The sequence below is a fragment of the Mustela putorius genome, unplaced genomic scaffold, assembly GCF_011764305.1.
Source record: "Mustela putorius furo isolate JIRA1106 unplaced genomic scaffold, ASM1176430v1.1 tig00003834_pilon_pilon_pilon, whole genome shotgun sequence".
NCBI classification, from domain to species: Eukaryota; Metazoa; Chordata; class Mammalia; order Carnivora; family Mustelidae; genus Mustela; species Mustela putorius.
In genome coordinates, this window is record NW_025421987.1 from 85508009 (window position 1) to 85520578 (window position 12570).

At 50.0% G+C, this 12570-nt stretch overlaps 1 long non-coding RNA gene across 1 annotated transcript; it reads right to left on the reverse strand.

Moving 5' to 3' along the window:
• Positions 1 to 1897: 1897 nt before the first annotated feature.
• LOC123394422 lies at positions 1898 to 11074 on the reverse strand. The gene is made up of 2 exons (XR_006609174.1): positions 10889 to 11074; positions 1898 to 3684 (listed from the first exon to the last, which is right to left on the reverse strand). It is a non-coding gene; the product is annotated as an uncharacterized LOC123394422 (long non-coding RNA).
• Between the last annotated feature and the right edge of the window lie 1496 nt (positions 11075 to 12570).

Here is a 12570-nt window from a genome sequence, read left to right on the forward strand (position 1 = left end):
CCTCTCTACCTACTTGTGATCTCTGTCAAATAAATAAATAAAATCTTAAAAAAAAATTTTAAAAGAAGAGTCCGCTTGAGATTCTTTCTTCCTCTCCCCCTACCCTGCCTCCCCCACTCACATGTGCTCTTTCTCTCTCACAAATAAATTAAATCATTTTTTTAAAAAAAGATTTTATTTGAAAAAGGTTTTATTTATTTATGAGAGAGCATGTGCACGTGCACACAAGGTGGGAGGAAGGGAGAGGAGAAGAGGGAGAGGGACCAGCAGACTCTGCACTGAACACAGAGCCTGATGTGGGGGGGCTCAATCCCATGACCCTGAGATCATGACCCGAGCTGAAATCAAGAGGAAGCTCAACTAACTGAGCCACCCAGGCACCCCCGAGTGTTCTTTTAAAATCATAAGTCAGATCACATTGCCATCCCCTGTTTAATAATACTTTATTTATCCCCCATTTCACTTGATATAAAACCCAAACTCCTTCCTGTGACCTACAAGACCCTATGTGTGGAAGAAAAGAATGCTGCCACTCTAGAAGACAGAACAGGACCAATCGATGGGGGAACAGAGTGTGACCTTTGACCCAAGGAAGGATGGAATTTCCAAGAATCACAGCTGTGCCAGCTGTCTGCCCAGTGAGGTATGGTCCCACCATGGAGTATGCAGAGCTGCTGCTGGGAACATGTCTGTCCGGGGTGGCTGGAGGCTGGAGGAGATGAGCTCCAGTCACCTTCCTGAACTGGAACTCTGCACCTCTAGGAACAAGATATGTAAGGAGGAAACTCCCACTTAACTGGCGGTGGTAAGATAAGTAGAATCTGGACAGAGGCAGTAGTTCTTTAGGAACAGAGACAGCCTTTGCTTCTTTAGGAACACGTCTTCCAGGGAGGCACTCCAAGGATGAAGGGTACGTACTGTGCTGTCAAGAAGTTCATGGACTTCGGGGCTCCAGGCTGGCTAGCAGTTAAAGCACCCCAAGGACGCTTGGACTGTGGGGGTATGGGGGAAGGGTGGAGCACATGGGAACTGGAGTGAGTGAGCCCTCATCCCTGGCATCACCTTGAAACCGTCTGTTCAGAGGCTCTGGAAACTCCGAGTGGGCGGGCTCTGTGCTCAGGACGGAGTCTGCTGAGATTCTCTCCCTTTCCCTCTGTCCCTCCCCCTGCTCGAGTGCATTCTCTCTCTCTCCAAAATAAAATAAATGAAAAAATCTTTCAAAAACTATTACACAGGGGTACCTGGGTGGCTGTCGTTGGGTATCTGCCTTTGGCTCGGGTTGTGATCCCTGGAGCCCTGCTCAGTGGGAAGCCTGCTTCTCCTTCTCCCACTCCCCCTGCTTGTGTTCCCTCTGTCACTGTCCCTGTCTCTGTCAAATAAATTAATAAAATCTCTGGGGAAAAAAAACAACTATTATACAGTGGAAGCCCAGTGTGGGTATTTATCATTTTCATGTATCTTTATTTTGTTTACCATCTATATGAGAACTCATGTGGCAAGTAGTCCCCTTCCCAGTGTTTAGACCTTCTACAGTCAGTGTCCCAGGAAAGAAGTCCTCCTGCAACTTGAGTTTATCTCTCAAAATCATTTTTGACATTTACCCGCATTGATGCATCTATCTCTAACTTATGTATTATCCTCACTTTTTAAATTTTTTAAAATTGAGATATAATTGACATATATCATTGTATTAGTTTCAAGTGTTCAGTTTCATCATAACGATGTGATATTTGTGTATGCTGTGACATGTCACTACAAGGAGTCTAATGTCCATCAGCACACATAGTTACAATTTCTTTTCCTGGCGACAAGAACTTTTTAGATCTACTCCTTGAGCAACTTTCAAATCTACGATTCAGTCTTCTTAGCTTTGGCCATGATGCTGTACATGACATTCTTAGGGCTTATTTATTTTATAACTGGAAGTTTGTACCTTTTGACCACCTTCACCCATTTCACTCATCTCCGCACCCCCACTGCCAGCCTCTGGAATCTATTCAGATTTGTCTTTCCTGGTCAGACTTGTTTCACTTAGCTTAATGCTCTCGGGGTCCATCTATGTTGCTGCAGATGGCAGGATTTCCTTCTTTTCTGTGGCTGAATAATATTCCTTTATATATATGACCACAGTTCCTGTATGCATTTATTTGTCAATGGATACTTGGGCTGTTTCCCATCATGGGTATTATAAATGCCATGAAATGGGGGTGCAGATATGTCTTTTTGAGATCACGACTTCATTTCCTTTGGGTAATGATCCAGAATGACGGGACTTGCGGGACGGCATGGTAGTTCCATTTTCAGTGTTTTTAAGGAACCTCCATACTGTTTTCCATAGTGGCTGCACCAGCTTACTTTCCCATCAGAAATACACAATGATTCTCTCTTCCCCACATCCTTGCCAATACTTGTTATCTCTTGCATGTTTGATAACAGCCATTCTGACAGGTGTGAGGTATTATCTCATTATGGTTTTGATTTGCATTTTCCTGATGATTAGAGATGTGGAGCACCTTTTCATGTGTCTGTTAGGCCATCTGGATGTCTTCTTTGCAAAAAATGTCTATTCAGATCTTCTACCCATTTTTAAATTGCATTGTTTGTTTCTATCGTTCCTTTTAAAAATCCGTGACTCTATTGATGGACCCTTAGGTTTGCCCTCAATTTCTTACCGCTACAGACAATGCTGCTATAGGGATTTTTGTTCAGCTTGCTTTCTGCACACACAGGAGAGTCTCACAAGGGGGTGCGCCCAGGAGCGGACTAACTGGGTTGAGGGCACTGTGGTCTGCAAACCCCATCCACTCCAGCTGAGTGCTCTCACCCCCACATGCACAAGCCTGCCGTCTAGTCTGTGCTTAGTAGCCTTTTGTGGTAAGAACAATGGAAGAATAGTTACACAGGAATGCATCTAGAGTATACGCTTGGCTATGAAGTCTTAGCAAAGTCTGGAGGCAGTCTGTGCCATTCTGAATTCAGAGCCTCCTGCTGAGACACAGGAAGTCAGAGACAGGAGGCACACCGGGGATTTGGATGGGCTGGCTGGCTGGCTGTCTCCACTGATGATCTGCTTCAACACGTCTTCCTTTTGTCTTGACCTTTTGTTCCAGGGAATAAACAGGGAGCCCGAACTTCTAGGCTTGCTTGTCCGTTTCAGTTGTTCCAGTAAAGTCATTAGTGGCATGTCCTTTGACTCTTGGGAGTGTTCAGGTTTGAGGGTCGCCCTAGCTATGAGAGTGGCAATTCAAATCAATTTCCTATCCGGGACGGGTCTGATTTCTGCAGCTCTGTCGAGGTCAGTGTGGCTTTGACTGAGGCCAGGAGAGTCCGTGGGTTACAAATCACAGGGGGAGAGCTACAACTGTTGCTGCAATAAGGCTTAAGATGGAAGGAGCAGCCCTCGGAGACTTTCAGAGGGAGCTGACCACAGCCCAGAATCCCTTCTCTGAGAAGCTCTGCTGCTGTCACCGCGGAGTCCTAGCCATGCGTCTTGGTCACTGCCCACGGGACAGCCAGCTCCCGGGACAGGTGGTGCCGGGTAGCCTGGCGGGTGTTCCCCTCCCCAACTCCTCAAGATCAGAATCCATTCCAGGCCACCAGACAGTGTTCCCTGCCAGCCCTTTCATGAACACAGTTCCTGGATGTGCTTTGTGAGTGGTGGCCAAGCTCTTGTGACAACACCTCCTGGAATAACAAAAGGATCCTTTGTGGCAGCCAGCTCCAGCTAACAGCTTGTGGATGGCTGGACTCCCTCTGGCACTTTCTTTACTAGACGTGTGCCGCCCCCACCCCCCCAAACCCACATCCATTCAGTTCAAGACAATCTGGGATCCTAGCTAGAGAATTGGGCCATTTGATCAACCTGAAGAGGTAGGTCAGGGCGGCCATCCAAGGCTGAAACTTCCGGAGGAAATGGCAGGACACAATGGGAGATCTGTGGCGGGGGACAGCTCAGGGCATCCGCATTGGGTGGTTCCCTTCCAGCACTTTGCCACCTCCTGGGAGAATGCCTGCGGCTCTGCGGTGTGTTCATACAACAAAGGCTTCGCCTTAGAAATAAGTCCACACAGGACCTCCAACTGACCCGCCTCGGAAGCTTAGCCTCTCACTTTGAAGAGTAGACCCATAGAGGATTACTCCTACCAGCGGCATCCGAGACTCCTCTGGGGATCACCCCCTCCACAAGGTCTGTGTTGAGCTGCCCCCAGGTGACAGCGTACCCTCTGGCTTTTGTGCCTCTTCCATGACCCATAATGAACGTGTGTGTGTGTGTGTGTGCGCACACATCCCTGTCACAGCACAATTACTCTCACAAGGACAGTGATGGTATCTGAATTATTTCATGTGCTAGCAGCTCAGCCAAAGTTTGCTAAAGGAAGAAGGGAGCCGCCCCCCTCACCTGGAAGGGTTTGTTCCCGGAAGCAGACTGGGTGGAGGAGCTCGGTGACACTGGCAAATCTTCTATTCCCTTCTACCCTTCTCCTCTGTCTCGTTTTCTATTGTCCAGACCGCCTCCATGTCTGGGGAGGTTGGCAACCGGCAAGCCCCAATTCACAACATTTCAGCTCTGGGAAACGAAGGCAGATCCATGCTCTCCCGCTTGTCCTTTGATCACCCCTGGGACTGTGGCGTGGGCTACATTGACTGGAGGACTCACTGGAATCACATCACTGGACTGGGGGAGAAGCAATTCCCCAAAGTGGGGAGATTCGGCTGATCTTGAAAAGACAGAAATAACAGACATGCGGGGCCAGAGCAGGGAAGCCTGAGCAATTCCTAAAAAGGCCGATTCTGAGCTGGGGAGCAGGACTGCTCTTGTGGGAGGGAAGACTCTGGCAGCTCTAACAACCACAGGCCAGCCAGGTTTTATAAGGACCATCCTCTTGGCAAGAATGACAGGTGGTTTTATCTGAAGACTCTGAACGTCATCAACACTAAACAGATGTTTATTGAAGACCTACTGTGAAATGTCAGACACTGCAGGCCTGGGAGGGTCCACGGGAGCTCAAGGTCACACTGCTAGTGAGTGACAGCACTTGAACCCCACCTGCTTGATTTCAGAGCCACATTCAGAATCTCTATACCGCGGGTAGGTGGCTCGTGGGGGCACCTGGCTTGAACACAAATGGTAATTTGTCAGAATAACATCATAGTCAAGTTTGGGGGCCAGGGGCATCTGGGTGGCTCAGTGGGTTAAGTGTCTGCCTTCGGCTCAGGTCATGATCCCAGGGTCCTGAGATCGAGTCCTGCAGCAGACTCCTTGCTTCTCCCTCTGCCTGCTGCTCGCCGTTTGTGCGCACTCTCTCTTTCTCTCCCTGATAAATAAATAAATAAAATCTTAAAAAAGTAAGTTTGGGGACCAATTATTAGGTCACTGCAACCAAACAGGCAGGCGAGGAAGGACTCACTTATACCAAGGCCGTAGCTAAGATGGCTGTGAGGACACGAACCACTAGAGAGCAGGAAAAGAAATTCTAAGTAGCTAAAACCTGTCATGACTGATAATGAATGGGATGTGTGAAGGAAGGACAGTTGTCTACACAGACACTCTGACTTCTGGTATGGGCACCTGGAAGATGGAATCGCCTATTCTTCCTTGAGATAGACCCAGAAGGAAGCAGTGTGGCAGGCGGCCAAGGGAGATGAGTATAACTTTGGATGTATTGGATTTGAGGACATGGTGGACTTGACACCCAAACGGAGATGTCCAGAAGCCAGGGAATGGGTCCAAGGCATGGGCAAGAGCCACAGGCACAGATGCTATCCCCCGGGGACGCCATGTAGTATGAGACCAATGGAGGCCTGTGGCTCAAGGCGGGGGTCATGACATTTAGAAGTAGTTCACAATACTCTCAGGGTTCTGCAACTGTATGAGAAGCTACGGGGGAACGTGTCTCATTTGGTACCGCACCCCGGAGTGATTCTTTCTGCCTCTTCTGGCCCCCGCTACTTCTCCCCTCTTCCCTGACCTGGGTAAGTCAGTCTCATCATTTCAGTGTCCATAGCATCTCCTGAGCATGGCCTTGCTGGCCTCACCAGTGTGCTTTTTAACATTGAACCCTGAACCCTTCTTGGACAGGAAGCTCCATGAAGGCTAGGACTGTACCTATCTGGCTCATGGCTATACCCCCATAGGAGGAGGAATTATTACCCACCCTCACTAGTAATAGTAGTAGTAGTATTAGTAGTAGTAGTAAATGACACTAGCATTTATTGAAGACGTACTATGTACTAGGTACTCCATTCAAACTTTTACATACTTCTCCCATTTAATGCTCAGAAGTCCCGTAAAGTTGGTGTTGCTGTTTAACAAGTAGGAAACAGGAACAGGGATGAAGTGATCTGCCTGAGGCCACAGAGCTCCTGAGAGGTTTCTAATCCAAGCCCCACAGACTCTGAAGCCCAGCTTTCTCTCCCTGCGCTCTCCATCCAGGTGGGAGCATGAGGGGCATCCCAATGAAGGCTTTGTGGAAATCAGCAGAGACCTGGGAAGGCCTGACAGAACGCATTCTGAGAGGGAAAAAGCTGTGAGGGCTTCCAGCCCTTAGAGTGATAGCTTTGGAAAACTGAGAGGAGACGTTGCCTTACTTGTACTGTGCCGGCTGGAACCCTGAGGCAGATCAAGCACCTTGTCTGGCTGGGCTGAGAAAGAAGCCCAGGAGGAACTGACCAGAGCAAGTACTTGGGTAGCTGCTGGGGACAGAAGACAAGTGGGGAGAAGGGGCTGGGCCTCTCGATGACCCTTCACCACCTGACATGGGTACAGAGGACCCACACTGCCGAGACCAAGGCTGGGCCTGACAGAGGAAGGGAGAGGCCCCAGCGGGTCTCACTGACCCCAGTGGTCCTGAGTGGGCCTCAGTAGGGAACCTTTCCCATCAGCTGAGTTTGGGGGAGGGAAGCGGGGGAAAGCTAAACTAAATGACATAGTTTTATAAAGCAAATGGGACCAACTTAATCCTCTGCAGGGAGATTAAAACCCATGGGGGACTTCCCATCTCCCTCATCTGAATCCCAAACTCCTTCACAGAGCCATGTGGCTGCCGCTGACAGGGACCAAAGACTCCTGGACTGTACCCCCAGTATCTTATGATCTTATGATTGTATCTTATGATCTCCCTACCTGCCCCCCAACATTAGACCCACTTGACATCAAGGCCCAGGGCCTGCCCCCAAACCAGTCTTTCTGGGCTTAGCCACCCTTCTTTTCAAAAAACTCCCCAGGTGATTCCATGGTATGTCTGGGCCCTCGAAGGCCCACTGCCTGGTCTTTCCCATCTATCATCCTCCCCTGGCAGCCTCCTCTTATTCTCGGGGCCTTAGCCTGGTGTCTGCTGAGCATCTGCCACCTCGGGAAGGTGTCTGTGACTCCTCCCCTGGGCAGAGTGGGCCGGTGCCTGTCTCTGCCCGTGCCCCACAGCACCCAGGAACTGTTCAATAAGTGGGCTGAAATGTCCAATATCATGTTGAATTCTGTCTCCCCAAATTTCTCTGTGATCCTGCTATTCCCTCCTTCCTCATTAAACATGAAAGCCCCAGCCTTTTCCATTTTTTTTTTTAAACTTTCCCCAGATGTCTATGGGTATTGGTCCTTAATTAGCACTTTTGGATTCCTCTGGGTCCTCATTGTCCTCCTGAGCAGGGAGCTAGCTCTCTGTTCCTGCAAACATTAGAGTTTCCCCAAATAGCTCCTAGAAAAGGAAGTACGGCAGCTCCCCAAGAAAAGACAGTTTGCAAACAAGGGCTCTGCACAGGCAAGCTCAAAGGAACCGAAGCGTTCCCCTCTCTGGGAGACATTTGAAGCTCCTCCACTTAAGATCACAGAGAGGTTTAGTCAATACTCAACCATTTCTTCCTCCACCCTTCCTCAAGGGAAGCCAGAACCCAGCTCTTGTCAGAGAGACTGTGGAAAGGCTTCAGGAGAGTGAAGGGGGTGATCCAGCTTGGATCAGAAGAGGATGAAGGTGAGAAGCCGCCAACAGGCCATTAATTGGCTTTGAAACCCCTAAGAGCCTCGCCCTGGTCCCAACAACTTGAGGCAACTTCCAAAAGCAACCATGGAGGAAGAGGGCTGCACCTCTCTCCGCTCTTTCTGGAACGGGCAGCTCGGAAGTTGGGGAGGGAGCCAGGAATCCACAGGCCATCCTTCTTCCACCAACTGCCGGGGCCTGAAGGGAAGCCCGGCCTCATGCCTCCCGGGGCTTCGGAATATGCCTGAGTGCAGGAAGTGCAGGCCACCCCACCCCTCCCCGCGATGATGATGAGGAGGAGGGGACTGGTGGCAAGTGCCCGGGAGATCCAGGGAAGGGATGGCTGCTGCCAGAGCCCTGGGTGGGGGCAACTCGTTTTTTGTTGGATTTCTGGCTCCATGGACCGTCCCTGTCTTTAGGACCTCACCTGAAAATGAGGGTTTTGGTTGGGTCATGTACCAAAGGTCCCTTCTAGCCTCGTCTCGTCTGGGGCTGGTGAGAAAACCGAGGGCAACAGGGAGGAAGTGCAGAGTGACTCTGGGGAAAGATGGTAAGAGAGCCACCTGTCTGCCTTGTGGCAGCAGGCTCCCACCGGGAGGCCCTCCGCAGTTAGGAGCGATGGGAAGACTCCTACACCTTGGAGGAGAGAAGGAGACTGAGGCCCAAGGAATTTTAAAAGACACATGGGGGCGGGGGGGAGGGGGCGCCTGGGTGGCACAGTTGGTTAAGTGTCCAACTCTTGCTTTCTGCTCAGGTCATGATCTCAGGGCTGTGTTGGGCTCCGGGGTCAGCACAGAGTCTGTTTGGGATTCTCTCTCTCCCTCTCCCTCTGCCCCTCCTGCTTATGCTCTCTCTCTCTCTAAAAATAAATAAATAAAAAAATTTTAAAGAGGTTTTATTTATTTACTTGATAGAGAGAGAGATCTCAAGTAGACAGAGAGGCAGGTAGAGAGAGAGTGAGGGGGAAGCAGGCTCCCTGCTGAGCAGAGAGCCCGATGTGGGGCTTGATCCCAGGACACTGAGATCATGACCTGAACCAAAAGGAGAGGCTTAACTCACTGAGCCACCCAGGCACCCCTAAATAAATAGATCTTTAAAAGAAAAAAAGGAAAGAAAAGATTCACACAAAACCACACCAGTAGTAAGAAGGGGACTTTTGTCCACCACAGGGATGGCAGATGGGTTTGACTTCAGGTGCCAACTCTGACTGACAAGGGCTGCCTACAGCACCATGTTGAAGAAAGAGTGCAGAAGCCATGAGCAATGTCCACCAAAGTTTTGGGGAGAAGAAGAGGCAGCATGAATACCATCTGTTGGCCATACTTACTGACTTGATTTGTAAACTGTTACTGAGAGGCCACTTCCTGCAGGACACTGGGCCTTACGCCAGGGATTTGTTGGTAAATAAGGCCAGCCTCTGTTCTCAGAAAGCTTACATTCTAGAAAGGGAGACAGCTGATACACATGTAAACAAATGACAAAATAATATAATCTCAGTTAGTGCTCAGTAGTATAGGGAAATGAGACAGTGCCACGGGCTAGACAGTGTTGGTGTGGAGGATGAGGGAGGGAATCAAAGTGGACAGGGAGGGGGTGACCTCTAAGCAAAGACCTAAATTCTGAGAGAATGCAGCTCTGTAAGAACTGGAAAAAGAGTATCCAGGCAGAAGGAGAAGGAACAGCCAGTGCAAAGGTCCCGAGGTCATGCTCCAAGGGACAGAGAGAGACCAGAGTTGAGGCTGTGTAGATAGCAAGGGCGGGTGGGGAGGGTGTCAGTGGAGGACATGGGAGTGGTGAAGCCAGCTGTCTCCTTGATGTGCATGTGTGGATGTCTAACCAGCCTCCTAAGTTATCAGTCCAAAATGACACCCTCCGTCCTCAACCCCTAGCCCCTCCCCAACCAAATGGCTCCTAAGTCCTCACTTTTCTTCCTGTAAATGACCACCCACACTGCTGCTCAGACCACTGGCCAGCCTGGCCATCATCAGTGCTCGCCTGTGGTCTCCTCACTGGTCTCCTTGCCACCCCGGGGTCCTCAATCAGAACCCCCAAAGCACTCATCAGATCACTCTCACCATCATTTACTGCCTCCAAGCTCTCTTCTCCCAGTTTCAATTTTCTTGCAACAATCCCCAACCTACAAACCTACAGGGACATATATTTATTATCCTTCTTTTTAAAAAGATTATTTACTTATTTATTTATTGGTTAGAGAGAAAGAAATCAAGTGGCAGGCAGAGGGAGAAGCAGGCTCCCCGCTGATCAAGGAGCTGAGTCCTGGGATCATGACCTGAGCTGAACTTACAGAGCCACCCAGGTATCCCTATTTATTATCTTTTTAAAAGAGAATCTGAAGTTGGTCACAGCGGCAGGGGGCTTTAAGCCCCAATTCAATTAATAGTCATTCCTCTAGTTGTCAGCATTGCCAGAGAGGTTATGGGGACTGGTATTAATTATCATCAGGACTATTTAACCGGCACCTGCTGCGCTCCTGCCCCTTGGCCAGACTACCACAATAGGCCTGCTAGGGAAGTGTGATCACCATCCTACCTTCATTCCCATGGATACCTGGGCTCAAGAAGTTTTAGCTTCCTATCCCCCAGCTGGTGAATGACCATGCCAGGGTTTGTACTTGGGTCTCAGCAAGCTCTTGCTTCGACATGAAGCTTCCTCCTAGTTTCAGATGGACAAAGGATGGTGGGCTAGAGAGAGGGACTTGGACCTCACTCTGGACATTTTCCCTTTATTCCAAATCAAAGGTCAGAGGCTGAGCCAATCCCTGGGTTCCTTGGCACCTTCTCAGCCTGAAGGTAGGTTAGGACCTCTTGCCCGCCTAGCCCCAAAGAGATAGAGGTGTCTCAGCTTTCCTTATCTGGCCTGGCTTTTGGTCCCCATGCCTCCACCTGCTCCCCACTCACGTCTGCTCTCTTGCCAGGTGGTCGCCTTCCTGCCCCAGGCTGTTGGAGCCAGTAACTGGGTGCCCTTCAGCTTGTCGGCCTCTTGATCAGGAAGCATTCCCGTGGGAACCATGGTGCCAACATCCGGTGACGGGCCCTCTGTTACCTGCTGGCCCTGCTATCAGGCCCAAGAACAAAGGATCTTGGTGCCTGCTGCCCGGCAGGCTGTGTTTGTCCAGGGTGAGGCCTCGCCTGGCACAGCTGCTGAGCAAACAGGAGGGCCGGCCTCACAGATCCGCCTTGCAACGAGCAGGGCTTCAGCTGAGAGGTGTTGTTGTCAGGACGCCTGCCAAAATACTACCCAGTGCCAACCAGCACCCCAGGGTAGAGGGGGCTGTGGGGCAAACAGTTCTTTCTGGGCCTCATGCTTTCTAGCTCTACAATGGGAGAGTTGCATGAGATGAGCTCCAAGGTCCCTTCTGTGCTCTTGAGCCTTGAAGGATGTCGGGAGAGATCTCTTGGGCTTGAGAACAGATCTGGAGTTAGAAGAGCCTGGAGGCTAAGGTGCAGTCTGGCCCTCTGTCTCATGGTCGCCCTTTACTGCAGCCCTGTGTGCCCACACATACCCTGTCTCCGGCTGGGAGGATGGCCTGCTGTCAGAACAATGTCTTCAGGCACCAGATTGTGACTTCATTTGTTCTCACGGAGCTTCCAGGACTGGAACTGAGGCACTTCGTGATCAGAGGATTAAGTATGAACCCACCTAGAGTCTCATCACTTATGCTCTGCCCCCCAGACATCTCAGGGTAGCTGGGGAAGGCCCTGGGACGGCTCATGGAAGGAGGTTTCTCCAGCTAGGACAGTGACGGGCTGCATGGTGATAGTCATTCTCCACCACCAGTGTGCAGCAGCAGCATCTGGAATGCTTATTTAAAATGCAGAATCCTGGGCCCCATGTCCCAGAGTTTCTGAGTCCCAAGATCCAAGGAGGAATGACTGGCTCAGGATTCTGAGTTTCTAACAAGCATGTGGGTGATCCTAAGATCTCTGATGAAGTGGAATAAGGGAGCCTAAACATGATACAGTCCTGGATTCAAATCCCACCCCTGTCACTTATTTGCACTATGACTTGGGGCAAGTCACCAAGCCTTTCTAGATGTCAATTCTGTTGGTAAAATGAGGCTATAATAACATCTACCACTTAAGAAACAAGACCTATTTTTTCAAAGTGTTTATTGCATGTTGTAAACATTGGTTGAGCAAATGGGATAGAAGTTCATTGCCAATCCAGAAACCCTGGGGGGATTCTCCATCATGGCTCCATCCACCATGTACCTCTCAACCACTCAGTCACAAATCTCATGAATCCTACCTCCTGAAACACCTTAGACCTGTCCGCTTTTCTCTATCCCCACAGTCTCCACGCTAGTTCAAAGCAGCACGTTCCTCCACCTGGCTATCGCACAGCTCCCTCTCTAGCTCCCTGTTTCTACCCTTGCCTCCCCCATTCTTGCTTCCCAGGGCAGCCACCCTAAGCAGGTAAGGCAAAGCCTTTGCTTCAAGCTCCAGCTCTCAAGAATGCCGTATGAGTCTGAAAACAATTCTTCTGGCCCTCTACACCTACTTCTAAGCCTCTTTTCAGCCTCTAACCCTACACTCAGGATATTCTGAACTTGTTTCAGATTCTTCTAGTGAATATCAGT